The sequence below is a fragment of the Glycine soja genome, chromosome 12, assembly GCF_004193775.1.
Source record: "Glycine soja cultivar W05 chromosome 12, ASM419377v2, whole genome shotgun sequence".
Taxonomy (NCBI): Eukaryota; Viridiplantae; Streptophyta; class Magnoliopsida; order Fabales; family Fabaceae; genus Glycine; species Glycine soja.
Genome location: NC_041013.1, coordinates 15,111,758 through 15,118,185, shown reverse-complemented (window position 1 = coordinate 15,118,185; position 6,428 = coordinate 15,111,758). Strand labels below are relative to the sequence as shown.

Here is a 6,428-nt window from a genome sequence, read left to right as displayed (position 1 = left end):
AACGAGAATATGTTAACATCAGTTTTTCAAAAAACCGATGTTAACATGAGCTAGGTAACATCATTTTTTTTTAGAAAACCGGTGTTTTGTTTTTACTAAAATTAAACTACAGACACTTTTCACTGCCCACTTTCATTCTCGCAAACTTACCCTTATCACTGCCCGTGCTCATTCTCGCAAACTTACCCTCGTCACTGCCATTGCTCCTGACCCACCTTGCAAAGCCATCCTCTATACTGCCATTGTCCTTGACCCACCACGCGGAGTCTCGCAAAGCCACCCTGGTCGTGCTCTGGTTGCAAAGCCACCCTCTTCACTGCGCTCTGGTAAGTTTTCTTGCTTCGTGTCTACTGTGTCTGTTGTGTCTGCTAACATTGCTTTCCTTGTAGCCATTGGCACCAAAACACTTTTTGCTCCTATTCTCGTGTCTGCTGTGTCTATTGTGTCTTGGTAAGTTTTGCTTTTGGCTGCCATTATTTTAACTTCCCTTAGTGTTTTGTTTGTACTTGTTATTGTGCTTTTGCTTGTATTGGGGTGTCTAATCCCGTTATATTTTTAGTGGGATGCTTGAGTTTGATAATGTATTTGGCTGAATACATTAATGTGTTATCACCCAGACTTAGAAACTTACACTTTCACAATGTTAGTAATTTTCTATAACTCTAAAAGCTAATAGGGTTTAGTTAAGAAAAGCATAAACAAAAAGAGAAGGATGTAGGTTCATTTAATATGTAGCGTACTTGTAAGGGAGTGGTTATGGTGATGTTCTGTTGCATTAACATCATAGTCATCGTCTATTTTTGGTCAGTTTTAGACAAATGATGCTCCTCTGCCATAAGCTTTCGAATTTAAATTCTGAGCAATTGAATTTGCTTCGATAATGCCTGATCCTGTTCATCCCTGTGCCTTTGTACATATTCAAGTTGTTTGGACTTAATCTCTAGTTCTTGTGACATAATTTATATTGCCTTTTTTGTTTTGAATCAATTTGGTTAAAGAGCTGGGGCAGTTTTGATTCATTTTGATTTGTAATATGCCTGAGCATTGTTTTACTTTTTCCCTCTTAAGAGTTGCTTCTTTCTTGCTTATACAAGAGGCTTCTACATCTTCCTTTAACAAAATGTTGTCATCCCACCTTCTCAGTTTGAGTCCATATGAAAATATGAAAACTGTTTTAAATTCTACTTGTATAAGGGAAAGCATGTGAGTAAAATATAGTTGATTTTACTATACTAAACACAAGTTTCTTTATATCTTTATATCACTAAATGATTATAGGAAATTCCTTCAAGCATTCTAAGTTAGGACTAGGATTTAAATGATTGACACTCAAAATAAGAGACAAACTTGGTGGTAATGGTAACAAAAATAGTTCAACTCAACTATTGTGTCTATCCTATTCATGGTTGGTACACCACAAAATTATTCATGGGTCGCTTGCACTGTTGACACATTACATTTCCTTCACTTGGTCTTTCATTTTCTCTAGAGGAAACAAAGTGTGAGTGATTGCAACTCCTTTCAACAAAATGGGGGTCTAGGAAGTTTCTTAGAGCACCCTGTAATCACAAATTGGTTATATTTTCTCTCCACTTTGAACATTTCCTTAAGAATTCCATCACCTGCATCCCTTAAAGCCTAAGAATATTAGTTGAGCTTGAACCCCTACATCCAATCACAGCCCAACCTTCTTCTCTACCATCCATGTCAAGCAAAGTTGACAACTTAGCTAGTACATGATCAGAACTTGGTGTATTTCCTAGTATGAGTTTAGACATTCTCATGGTCTCCAATTGAACCCAAAAGTGTTGCACATTTATGAAGGAAAGGGGATCATTGAGACTTTTTTCACCACCTTTTGCCATTATTTGCTTAACATTTTCACTTGATTGACTATTACCAACATATATTGTTTCCAGCTGCAGACCTGGTTGTTTGATCTCAATTATCTTATCATTGAATTGTTGGATCCAAACCAAGTTTTCACTCCCATAAAGGCAACTATTTTTTCCTTGTTCAACCAATAAAATGTAAAAGTCAGTAATGTTACGTGAAATTAAATTGTTAAAATCAGCATGAAAACATGATATGAATCAGACTCATACCCAGTAAGCAAGGAGAGGATTGATGCCATCTAGCAAAAGTTGCATTGTCAAATTCTGGTCTTGCCATAGCTCTTCCTCTTTTGAAGCCGAAAAGGGGTATGCTTGCGCACCCCAAATGTTGATCATATCAAGAGCATTGTAATTTGTGACGTTTCCTTTTTAATCTAGAGGTACCATGATTGGCTCATCCTTGTAGTTCCATTGTTCCTTTATGTACTTCACCACTGCTGACCTAAGTAACCTTGGTTCCTCTTGTATTCCTTTATATGTGTGTGTGAATTTGTTAATATGTACTTGCTTTTTTTGGAAATAGTATAGCAATTAGAAAATTATAACCTTTATTTTTTTTAAACACAACAAAAAGTATAATTTGCTAAAATAATCCTTCTAAAAGTAAGTTATTGCAGTTAGGAAGTATCTTTGTGTGTATTCCACACACATACCTATTTTCTATCTCTTCCAAATATAAAGGAAAAATACTTCTCAACAAGCTCAATGCCTTCATTTGTAGCTTTAGTGGCTTTAAGTTGTTGGGCAGCTGCTTAATACTTGAAATTAAAGCTGCCAAAGCATTACCATGATATACCTACTTAAGTTGCCATAATTCATCTATTTTTGTGATGATGAATCCTATTGGTTCACTACAACCAATCGTTTCAATTTCAGTTATGTCATTCTTTTGAAAGGAAGCATAATATAGATTAGAAGCCCCCTGAAAACAAGCCAACAGAAACCATAATTTGAAAACTTCAATGTCAATATAGAAATCATACCTGTTGTTTGTTAAATGCGCTTCAATACATCCCTGAGAAGTTGATAGCCATTTGGGACTTGGAGGAATAGTTCTAATTCCTGGGGGAGCAAGAGAGTGAGCAACTAGCTGTTGTAGGTATTTATCTATTAGGTTAGGATCACTTAGGCATAGAGTATGGTTATTTATTTAAAAAAACTGAACTGAAAAAGAACCACACTGATTATTTGGTCATCAATAATTATTATCTAGGCAAAAATTTGCTAGCCTCTAATTTGTTTTTTCCACATTCTTTTTGTTATATGGTTTTGGAAATGTTTTTAATCAGGTATATCATGTATCTTCTTTTTGTGTTACTTTCAGAATGCTCTAACTCTTTGGGCCTTTTCTTGTTTAATCTATTCCCTGTGCCATTTGAATCTTCTCCAACCTATCATTTGTTTGGATTTGCTGCTGTCTGGATGTGTGTTTGGTCTATTTTATCTTTTTCTTACATTTGTTATTGATTTCTTGGGTTCTGTTAGGATAGATTTTGTTGTGTTTGTTATTGTTTGGTTAAGCTAATTTGTATCAAATTGAGAGCATAACAGATCTAGCTTAAATGATTTAAGAGGATTCATTTTCTTCATGCTTTGTAGTCCTTTTCTCCTTTTTAGTAATTTTTTCCCCGTGATGAAATAATTTTGACAAAGGCCATTGTTTTGACATATGATTGATGTGTATCATACCTATTATTCATGCTTAAGCATGTTCACTCCTCTATCTTAACAGTCAATTTGATGTCTATAAGAACTTATGCCTTCAAGAATGCTCGACAGACAAACAAAAGGAAATGCTAGAGGATGAGATTGGTCATGGATTTATACCTTTAAATCATGTCAGAACAAAACAAAACTAAACCCAAACAAAATTATTCATTTAAATCCTCACTACAGCACTATAGGATTCTTTCAACTTATCAAGCTCAAAGATAATCAGCTTGGTATAATGCTTGTAGTACAACTAAGTTCCCCATTAAAAAAGATTAATTTCCTTCCAATTCAACGATTCATTCTAATCCAGAATCCACTGTAAAGAACACAACAGATAGTTACTTCTACCAAAAAACTTAAGAACTCATTTACCCATCATAAATACAAAGTCTAATAACACACTCCAACAAGTACTAGTCACACCACACTTACTACACTCATAAAGCATAATAACAAATGCACATAAGAAATTTCAGCGCATTAACAGTTATCAATGTCCTCAGTTAGTTTCTTTGACATTTAGTTCCTAGCCAACATCCTTAGTACCGCATGATGACCTTGCACGGTAGGATCAGTCAATGCCCATGGTCCAATCTCTGACATACCAAACCTTGTTACCATCTGTCTTGCTATTTGTGTAATCTGTTGCAAGTCCACTGCAACTCTAGTGGTTATCTCAGTTTCACCAAATATAACTTCCTCTTCTGCTCTTTCCCCTAAGCCTCCAACTATTCTAGCAAGTAGTTGGTTCTTAGAGATGAGAGATGGATCTTCACTTGGTATGAACCATGTTAAGGCACCAGAATTTTGCTTTTGCCATCAATCAAATGAATGAAATATCTCAAGTTTTATCTTATTCTCTTCCGTCTTTTATAGCTTTTAGTAGTCTTTTTAAGTTAATTTGCAGTGGATAAAAAATTGCTTTTTATCATCATCTTGGTTCTTTCCATGCGAACTACGGAGTCATCAACTTCTTCCATTGTGATTTTATCTTTGCCCCTTTCAACCGGCAAGAATCGTGGCTTGATTCATGAGGTTTGCTAGGTCTGCACCATTGAATCCTGGAGTTCTCATGGCAATGACACTAAGAGAGACATCCTTGTTAAGCTTCTTCATTTCAGTGAGCAACTGATTCAGTGTTTGCTCTCTTTCATCATTTCCTCCACATATATCCAGAAAGTAACCCCCCTAGACCACTTTGTTAATTACTTAAAATCCATCTTCACTAATGAAATCAATTTGATCGAAAAACCCTTGTGGGATGAAAAGCTAATTAATAAATACACACACACACACACACCCTCATGTGACACACACAAAAACCCTAATCACACACACACACACACACACACACACACACACACACCCTTATGACACACACACACAAACCCTAATCACAAACACACACACACACACCCTCATCACAAACACACACCCACACCCTTACCAAAAACACACACACACCCTCATGACACACACACACACACAAAAACCCTAATCACACACACACACACACACACACACACACCCTCATCACCCTCATCACACACACGCACACCCTCATCACCCTCATCACACACACACACACACACACACTCATGACACACACATACACACACACACACACCCTCATCACACACACACACACACACACACTTAGTCAACCTTACTTTGTCCCATATTAAACCAACACACCTTAGCTTTCTCTCATTCATTTTCTTTCCCCTATATGCTTTTCTTGCTACTAGTGAGAGAGTGATCAATCCCCATCTCTGAATCTCTCAGACACACTCACTAGTTTCAGCTTCAACTAACTACTCACTTTCAAGTAACAATGGTCTGCAAGCAAGACTGTTGCTTCAAGATTGTCCCTCTCCAATCCAAAAGCCTCAGATAACAATGAATCACAGATAAAATGAATCTGTCATACCTCTAACATATTCACAAAAGAAGACACATACCTAACTACAATAATAAAGCATAAGCACCCTCGAAACCCAGAATTCCAAATTAGTTACATAAAGAACTGTTGATGTTGATATTTGTCTGTAATCGAAGTTTACATTTTGTATGTTCTTGTATGTCATTAATGTAATATGCTATACAAACAACTGTTGATGTCGATATTTGTCTGTAATCGAAATTTAGATTTTGTATGTTCTTGTACGTCATCAATGAAATTTTCTATATAAATAACCGTTGTTCATGCTGAGTGAACCTTAGATTCTCATTTGAGATTGAATACAATGATTCTTGCGGACAGTTTGCATGAGTCATTGTATTTAGTCTTGAATTGTCCGTTTAGACAGTTTGGGAAGACTGGTATTTTTTATGTTAGATTCATTCGTAAGGTTATTATTATTTTGATTAATTTGATGAAATTTTGGTACAATGCATTTCAAGTTGTTCTCTGAGTGCATACTTGATTATTCAAGAATTAATTTCACTGATGTCATGTCGTGTACTTGGAGACCAATGCGAAATGCTGTCGAAATTTAGTCAAAATTTTCAAAATAATGCTAACCCTGAAGTATGAAGCTAACATAAAAGACAGTCTTCCTAAATGGGATAGGGTCACACCTACAAATAAAAAAGTGAGTTTTTCATTCATGGAATTGCTTAAATGGATCGAAGTTGGATGAATCAAAGTCGCATGAGCCCAAAATATGTGGATGGCGTCGAGCAGTTCTTGCAATTTGCTTCAGAAAGAGGTTGTTCGAATGAAGAAGGAAAATATTATTATCCTTGCATCAACTATTTGAATGAAAGACGGCAACTACTATATGACATACGGGAGCATCTATTGTGTGATGGGATTGT

The 6,428-nt window shown here is 35.9% G+C and overlaps 1 pseudogene; it reads right to left on the bottom strand.

The window, feature by feature from the left end:
- Positions 1–1,400: 1,400 nt before the first annotated feature.
- Positions 1,401–4,724, bottom strand: LOC114378807 (annotated as a pseudogene).
- Between the last annotated feature and the right edge of the window lie 1,704 nt (positions 4,725–6,428).